The sequence below is a fragment of the Saimiri boliviensis genome, chromosome 12 (assembly GCF_048565385.1).
Source record: "Saimiri boliviensis isolate mSaiBol1 chromosome 12, mSaiBol1.pri, whole genome shotgun sequence".
Taxonomy (NCBI): domain Eukaryota; kingdom Metazoa; phylum Chordata; class Mammalia; order Primates; family Cebidae; genus Saimiri; species Saimiri boliviensis.
The window spans coordinates 11,886,274-11,895,634 of record NC_133460.1 but is presented as its reverse complement, the minus strand read 5'-3'; the positions used below and the strand labels follow the sequence as shown (position 1 = coordinate 11,895,634).

The 9,361-nt window shown below is 46.9% G+C and overlaps 1 pseudogene; it reads right to left on the bottom strand.

Moving 5' to 3' along the window:
- Nucleotides 1-8,106: 8,106 nt before the first annotated feature.
- LOC120367409 (programmed cell death protein 5 pseudogene) lies at nucleotides 8,107-9,135 on the bottom strand (annotated as a pseudogene).
- Between the last annotated feature and the right edge of the window lie 226 nt (nucleotides 9,136-9,361).

Sequence of the window (9,361 nt, the reverse complement as noted above, 5' to 3'; positions counted from 1 at the left end):
TTTTTTGGTTTTTTTTTTGAGACGGAGTTTCGCTCTTGTTACCCAGGCTGGAGTGCAATGGCGCGATCTCGGCTCACCGCAAACTCCGCTTCCTGGGTTCAGGCAATTCTCCTGCCTCAGCCTCCTGAGTAGCTGGGATCACAGGCACGCACCACTATGCCCACCTAATTTTTTGTATTTTTAGCACAAACGGGGTTTCACCATGTTGACCAGGATGGTCTTGATCTCTTTACCTCATGATCCACCTGCCTCGGCCTTCCAAAGTGCTGGGATTACAGGCGTGAGCCACCGCGCCTGGCAAAGATGAGGGTTTCTAAACTCAATGCCAGTCCACTGACCATGGAGGAAGCAAGAAATGAGAGTCGGTGTCATGAAATCCCTGGAGCAGGCTCTTCTCCCTCAAAACTCTTCCACTTACTCCAAGGAGAAAGCTCTTCCCATACCTCTGTATTCAAAACCTTTAGAAATGACCACCCTAGGCTGGGCGTGGCGGCTCACACCTGTAATCCCAGCACTTTGGGAGGCCTAGGCAGGCAGATCCCTTGAGGCCAGGACCGGCCTGGCTAACAAGGCAAAACACTGTCTCTGCTAAAAATCCAAAAATTAGCCAGGCATGGTGGCACACACCTGTAATTTCAGCTACTTGGGAGGCTGGGGTGGGGGTATCTCTTAACCCTGGAGGCAGAGGTTACCATGAGCCAAGATTGTGCCACCACTGCATTCTATCCTGGGCGAAAGAGGGATACTCTGTCTCAAAAAAAAAAAGTGGGGGGGTGGAATCAGTATATCAAAGTACTCTCATTTTTATTGCAGCGCTATTCACAATAGCTAAGATTTGGAAGGAACCTAAGTGTCCATCAACAGTTGAATGGGGGCCAGGTGCAATGGCTCATGCTTATAATCCCAGCACTTTGGGAAGTTAAGGTCAGAAGATCGCTTGAGCTCAGGAAGTTGAGGCTACAGTGAGCTTACTACATGCCAGCCTGGGCAACATAGCAAAACACTCTCTCTCTCTCTCAAAAAACAAAACAAAACAAAAAAACTGGCCGGGTGCAGTGGCTCAAGCCTGTAATCTCAGCACTTTGGGAGGCCAAGGTGGGTGGATCACAAGGTCAAGAGATTGAGACCATCCTGGTCAACATGGTGAAACCCCATCTCTACTTTTCTTTCTTTTCTTTTTTTTTTTTTTTTTTTTTTTTTTTGAGACGGAGTTTCAAATGGTTTGAGGGAAACTCTGTCTCAAAAATAAATAAATAAAAGAGGGCCGGGCGCGGTGGCTCATGCCTATAATCCCAACACTTTGGGAGGCCGAGGCAGGTGGATCACTTGAAGTTAGGAGTTGAAGACCAGCCTGGCCCACATAGTAAAACCCCATCTCTATACTAAAAATACAAAAAAAAGAAAAAAAAAATAGCTGGGCACGGTGGTGGATGCCTGTAATCCCAGCTACTCAGCAGGCTGAGGCAGGAGAATCGCTTGAACCCGGAGGCGGAGGTTGCGGTGAGCCAAGGTCGCACCATTGCACTTCAGCAAGGGCAACAAGAGTGAAACTCCATCTAAAAAAAAAAAAAAAAAATTATATATATATATATATATATTTTTTTTTTTACATATATGTATTAGCCAGGTGTGGTGGTGGGTGCCTGTAATCCCAGCTGCTCAGGAGGCTGAGACAGAACTGCTTGAACCTGGAAGGCAGAGGTTGCCATGAGCCAGGATTCCAGGATCCTGCCACTGCACTCCAGCCTGGGTGACAAAATAAGACTCCTTCTTAAAAAAAAAAAAAAGGATAAATGCTGGAGGTGCCGGATACCCCATTTACCCCCGATGTGGTTACTATGCATTGTGTGCTTGTATCAGAATATCTCATGAAATATCTCATGTTAAATATATACATCTACTACATTCCCACAAAAAATTTTAAAAAACAACTAAAAAAAAGAGATAGCTATCCTTCATACAAGCAAATTTCTCATCCTTTCCCCAAAATGAGACTCATTGTCTTAATGGTCATTGCGTCAATCGCTGGCTATTTTAATTACTCCTCAAATTAAGTCACAGTCTTGAATATTTTGCTACCTAAACAAATTGCAGAACTAACCTCCAACAGCGTGAATAAAACGTAGCAACAAGAAGAGAGAAGAAAGCTCTTTCTGCCATCTTGCCGCACCACCAAAATGGCGCGTATGGCTGCCCTGGCTGATGCTCTCAAAAACATCAACAATGCCAAAAAGAGAGGCAAATGCCAGGTTCTTATCCGGCTGTTCTCCAAAGTCATCTTCCGGTTTCTAACTGTGATGATGAAGCATTGTTACACTGGCAAATTTGAAATCACTGACGGTCACAGAGCTGGGAAAATTGGTGTAAACCTCACAGGCAGGCTAAAGAAGTGTGGAGTGAGCAACCCAGATTTGACGTGCAAAGATCTAGAAAAATGGCAAAATAATCTGCTTCCATCCTGCCTGTTTGGTTTCAGTGCACTGACAACCTCAGCTGGCATCATGGACCGTGAACAAGCAAGACAAAACACACAGGAAGGAAAATCCTGGGACTCTTTTTCTAGAGATGTAATATATGTTTACAAGTAAAATGCCTAGGCCAGACATGGTAGCTCACGCCTGTAATCCCAACACTTTGGGAGGCCGAGGAGGGCAGATCACCCAAGATCGGGAGTTCAAGACCAGCCTGACCAACATGGAGAAACCTGTCTTTACTAAAAATACAAAATTAGCTGGGCGTGGTGGCACACGCCTGTAATCGCAGCTACTTGTGAGGCTGAGGTGGGAAAATTGCTCGAACCTGGGAGGCAGAGGTTGCAGTGAGCTGAGATCACGCCATTGCACTCCAGCCTGGGCAACAAGACTACTCAGTCTCCAAAAAAACAAAAACAAAACAGAAAAAAAAAAAAGTAAAATGCGTCATGGACTGAAAAGAAAGATGGTTAGTATGAAGAAATGAATACATTAAGCAAAAAGGGGCCAGGCACAGGGGCTCATGCCTGTAATCCCAGGACTTTGGGAGGCCGAGGCAGGCAGATCACTTGAGGTCAGGAGTTTGAGACCAGCCTGGCCAACATGGTGAAACCCCATTTCTACTAAAAAATATAAAAATTAGCCAAGTGTGGTGGTGTATGCCTGTAATCCCAGCTACTTGGCAGTCTGAGGCAGGAGAATTGCTTGAATCAAGGAGGTGGAGGTTGCAGTGAGCTGAGATTGAGCCACTACACTCCAGCCTGGGTGACAGAGTGAGATTCCATCTCAAAAAAAAAAAAAAAAGCAGCCGGGCGCGGTGGCTCAAGCCTGTAATCCCAGCACTTTGGGAGGCCGAGGCGGGTGGATCACGAGGTCAAGAGATCGAGACCATTCTGGTCAACATAGTGAAACCCCGTCTCTACTAAAAATACAAAAATTAGCTGGGCATGGTGGCGTGTGCCTGTAATCCCAGCTACTCAGGAGGCTGAGGCAGGAGAATTGCCTGAACCCAGGAGGCGGAGGTTGCGGTGAGCCGAGATCGCGCCATTGCACTCCAGCCTGGGTAACAAGAGCGAAACTCCGTCTCAAAAAAAAAAAAAAAAAGCAAAAAGGAAATATGACAGACTTCCACAATCCTCATCTCTGTAAATGAGCCCATAATTGGTAACTATGGTTTCTTCTCCAAGTATCCGAAATCCTTGGGATCCGACAATTGGGATTTTTACCTGGTGAGGTAAGGCAAAGTGTCATTCCTGAAGGATCTGCACTGTCCTGCCTTCTTTTAGTTACTACAGTTTCCCAGTAACATTTATTATTCAGACACACCATTCTCACCCCCATGGTATGGCCGCAACCCAGTTTCCTCCTGGTCATAAGGATCAATAACTCCAGCCAACAGAGTAACCCCATTTTCTGCATTTGGTTCAGTGGCCTAAAAAGTCCAAGATGACCAGGTGGCAGTCTCAATTTCCAATTCAATGGAATCATTGTTTTGTCCCTGATGGAAGAATTCCTCCCTTGAGGACTAAGGCTTCCAAGTCATCAGAGCTCAAACTTGCCAAGACGAGAGACAAAAAATCCACAAGTGGGTTATTTGGTAGAATAGTGAGGCTGGGCGCAGTGGTTCACGCCTGTAATCCCCACACTTTGGGAAGCTGAGGTGGGAGCATGGTATGAGGGCAGGAGTTTAAGAATAGCCTAGGCAACGTGGTGATACCCTGTCCCCAAAATAAAAAGAAATACAAAAATTAGCCAAGTGTAGTGGCACATGCCTGTAGTCCCAGCTACTCGGGAGGCTGAGGCAGGACAATCGTTTGAACCCGGAAGGTGGAGGGTGCAATGAGTTGATGTTGCGACATTGCACTCCAGCCTGGGCCACAGATCGAGACTCCATCTCAAAAAAACAAAAAGAAAAAAACAGGCCAGACACGGTGGCTCACATCTGTGATCCCAGCACTTTGGGAGGCCAAGGCGGGCAGGTCATGAGGTCCGAAGTCCGAGACCAGCCTGCCCAGCATGGTGAAACCCCATCTCTACTAAAAACCCCAAAAATTAGCCAGACATGGTAGTGCACACCTGTAATCCCAGCTACTCAGGAGGCTGAGGCAGGAGAATTGCTTGAACCCGGGAGGCAGAAATTGCAGTGAGCTGAGATTGTGCCATTATTGCATTCCAGCCTGGGTGACAAGAAGGAAATGCTGTCTCAAACAAAACGAAACAAAACAAACAAACAACCCTAAACCATTATTTCTGGGTGTGATCTCTCAAGTGATGCCTTAACTGAGTTTTTTGTTGTTTTTTTTTAGACGGATACTTGCTCTGTCACCCAGGCTGGAGGGCAGTGGTGTGATCTTGGCTCACTGCAACCTCTGCCTCCCAGATTCAAGCAATTCTCCTGACTCAGCCTCCAGAGCATCTGGGATTACAGGCATGTGTCACGATGCCCAGTGAATTTTTGTATTTTTAGTGGAGATGGGGTTTTACGTGTTGGCCAGGCTGGTCTCAAACTCCTGACCTCAAGTGATTTGGCCTCCCAAAGCATTGGGATTACAGGCGTGAGCCATCACATCTGGTCTTAACTGAGTCTTTAATAAGTCATTGCACCACACTAGGGGTCATGTTGTGGATTTTCTCTGCTGTCTATTTTTTTTTTTTTTTTAAATAAAGATGGGGTTTCACCATGTTGGTCAGGCTGGTCTTGAACTCCCGACCTCAGGTGATCCACCCGCCTTGGCCTCCAAAGTGCTTGGATTACAGGCGTGAGCCACCGCGCCTGGCCTCCTCTGCTGTCTAAAGATACCACATGTAAGGCAGCAGCTACAACTACAGTCACCGTCTAAATGAGTTTCCCATAGTTCACAGTCATTCTCTAAGATCCGTCCAACCAGCACATGCCAAACCTGCTCATTCAAGTCTTTTTTTTTTTTGAGACAGTTTTGCTCTTTGGCCCAGGCAGGAGTGCAGTGGTGCAGTCCCAGCTCACTGCAGCCTTCGCCTCCCAGGTTCAAACGATTCTCCTTCCTCAGCATCCAGAGTAGCTGAGATTACAGGCGCCCACCACCACACTCAGCTAATTTTTTTTTCCAGGTGGAGTCTTGCTCTGTTGCCCAGGCTGGAGTACAGCTGTGTGATCTTGGCTCACTGCAACTTCCGCCTCCTTGGTTCAAGCAATTCTCCTTCTTCAGCCTCCCCAGTAGCTAGGATTACAGGCACGTGCCACCACACCCACCTAATTTTTGTATTTTTAGTTGAGACAGTTTCACCATGTTGGCCAGGCTGGTCTTGAACTCCTGACCTAGTGATCCACCCACCTCAGTCTACCAAAGTGCTGAGATTATAGGCGTGAGCCACTGTGCTTGGACCCATTCAAAGTCTTTGAGGGTGGCACTACTCTCTGCAATTCTCTAGGGTTGTAATGTTGTTTCTTGTTAACTGTCTTTACAGGAAGTGGAAGTTCCAACGACTTTCCCGTAGCCCTTTCCACCATGATTCTCTCGCTCCATGGGTGGGAGAGCCAGTGTGGGGATTTGTCAATTGCCATAGATGGCTATCCCAATTATACGCTCAGGAATTTGGAAATAACCACAGGGGGACCACGGATCAACTGAGCCCTCTGTGAGCCTGAGCTAACCCTCCGTCTAGCACCTGACCATCTTTTTTTTTTTGAGAGGAAGTTTTGCTCTTGTCACCCACACTGGAGTGCAATGGCTCGATCTCAGCTCACTGCAATCTTTGCCTTCTGGGTTCAAGTGATTCTCTTGCCTCAGCCTCCTGAGTAGCAGGGATTACAGGCACCTGCCAACATGTCCAGCTAATTTTTTGAATTTTTAGTAGAGATGGGTTTTCACTGTGTTGACCAGGCGGGTCTCGAACTCTTGACCTCAAGTGAGCCACCTGCCTCAGCCTTCCAGAGTGCAGAGATTCCAGGCATGAGCCACCGTACCCGGCCTGACCATGTTTAAACCCCTACTTTTGGCCAGGCGCGGTGACTCATGCCTGTAATCCCAGCACTTTGGGAGGCCGAGGCAGGCAGATCACGAGGTCAAGAGATCAAGACCATCCTGGCCAACATGGTGAAACCCCATCTCTACTTAAAAAAATACAAAAATTAGCTGGGTGTGGTGGTGCATGCCTGTAGTCCCAGCTACTCGGGAGGCTGAGGCAGGAGAATTGCTTGAACCTGGGAGGCAGAGGTTGCAGTGAGCCAAGATCACGCCACTGCACTCCAGACTGGTGCCTGGAGACAGAGCAAGACTCCATCTCAAAAAAATAATAATAAGGCCGGGCACGGTGGCTCAAACCTGTAATCCTACCATTTTGGGAGGCCGAGGTGGGTGGATCACCTGAGGTCAGGAGTTCAAGACCAGCCTGGTCATCATGGTGAAACCCCATCTTTAAAAATAATAATAGGGCCGGACGCGGTGGCTCACGCCTGTAATCCCAGCACTTTGGGAGGCTGAGGAGGGTGGATCACGAGGTCAAGAGATTGAGACCATCTTGGCCAACATAGTGAAACCCTATCTCTACTAAAAATGCAAAAAATTAGCCGGACGTGGTGGCACAAGCCTGTAATCCCAGCTACTCAGGAGGCTGAGGCAGGAGAATTGCTTGAACCCAGGAGGCGGAGGTTGCGGTGAGCCGAGAATGCGCCATTGCACTCCAGCCTGGGCAACAAGAGCGAAACTCCGTCTCAAAAAATAATAATAATATAATAATAATAATAATAAATAAACCCCTACTTTTAGTGATGAGCCATAGTGGCATTTTGGATCCTCAGATATTGGCATTAATTCAGAACCAATATCTAGGTATCCTCAAAAGATCTGGGTATTTTCTTCTCCCTGATGCACAATTACTCTAGTAAACAAGGCATAATAGTTCCTGTCTCTGGGAGAACCAACCTTCTCTCCAATTAAGTGACTTGGGATCTATACTTGTGAATTCGTTATCCACAATCATGACAGTGAATGTAAGCATCACCCAGAAGTCTCCTTGTGACTGTAATCTTTCCCACCTGCCCCTCTCTGACCCCTCATCCCCAAGAAACCACTGATCTGCTTTCTGTCACTAGAGGTTGATTTTTCTTTTCTTTTCTTTTTTTTTTTTTGAGACTGAGTTTTGCTTTGTCACCCAGGCTGCAGTGCTGTGGTGCGATCTTGGCTCACTGCAACCTCCACCTTCTGGGTTCAAGCAGTTCTCCTGCCTCAGCCTTCCCAGTAGCTGGGACTACAGGCGCATGCCACCACTCAGAGTTGCTTTTTGTATTTTTAGCAGAGACGGGGTTTCACCATGTTGACCAGGCTGTGGTCTTAAACTCCTGACCTTAGGTGATCCACCTGCCTTGGCCTCCCAAAGTGCTGGGATTACAGGTGTGAGCCACCGTGCCTGACCTGTGTTTTCTTTTTTTTCTTTTTTGAGACTGAATTTTGCTCTTGTCACCCAGGCTGGAGTGCAATGGCGAAACCTCGGCTCACTGCAACCTCCACCTCCCAGGTTCAAGTGATTTTCCTGCCTCAGCCTCCCAAGTAGCTGGGATTACAGGCGTCCACCACCATGCCCAAGTAATTTTTATATTTTTAGTAGAGACAGGGTTTTATTAAGTTTGTCAGGCTGGTCTCAAACTCCTGACCTCAGGTGATCCACCTGCCTTGGCCTCCCGAAGTGCTGGGATTACAGGCATGAGTCACCATGCCTGGCCTGATTTGCATTTTCTAGAGCAGGGGTTGGCAAATGTTTTTTGTAAAGGGCCAAATCGTAAATATTTTAGGTGTTGTAGGACAACAGATAAAAAATTAGTATATTATGTAGGTATTTCCATAATGAGAGAAAACACATTTTTTAAACATTATTTTATTGTATTTTGCATAACAAGTTTATTTTTTTAAGGCCTATAGACAATAAACAAAGTAAATAATCAGATCTTAACTTCTGTCCTAGAATTGGTCTGTTAAGTTCTAGTCTGTGAGGACTTTTAGTTCAATAATCGTCATCTTCATCAGAGTCCATTACCTTTCTTTTGTTGAATTTCACTGTTGTTGTCTTTTCTGTTTGCTGGCTTACTTTTTTAAGGATTTCTATTAAACCTTGTTCTGATACCTTCTCATTATTTGTCCATATCATCCCATCTGTATAAGGTAATTCTCCACTGCTTTAGTTTTTTCAGACTTTACAAGTGCCCAGTTACTTAACCTGGCCCGGGCTGACTGATCCAGTACTTGGGCTAATATACTGTTTCTCATTTCTGCTTCCCTGTGCTTTGCTTCCTGTTGGGCTGCATCGCCAGGATCCCCGTGCTTGGCCTGCAGCTCGGCCAGCCTCTGCCTCCTCAGCACCTCCAGCTCCTCTTCCGCCATGGGGCGTCGTCCGTGGTGGAGTGGCCGTGGTCACTCAGCAGACCCCGGGCGCGAGCACGGCTCTGACCCTTTATTTTATTTTATTTTTATTTTTATTTTTTGAGACAGAGTGTCGCTCTTGTTACCCAGGCTGGAGTGCAATGGCGCAATCTCGGCTCACCGCAACCTCCGCCTCCTGGGTTCAGGCAATTCTCCTGCCTCAGCCTTCTGAGTAGCTGGGATTACAGGCACGTGCCACCATGCCCAGCTAATTTTTTTTATTTTTAGTAGAGACGGGGTTTCACCATGTTGACCAGGATGGTCTCGATCTCTTGACCTCATGATCTACTCACCTCGGCCTCCCAAAGTGCTGGGGTTACAGGCTTGAGCCACCACGCCTGGCCCCCTTTATTTTATTTTTAATGGATGAGAGGTTTATGCGTTTTTCAGACTGGCCTCGAATGCCTGACCTCACTTCCTCATGCGCCAGGACAATTGGCCTCAGCCACTGTGGATCCCAGGAAAACACTTTTTATTGTTGAAATTAGAAGTATAATA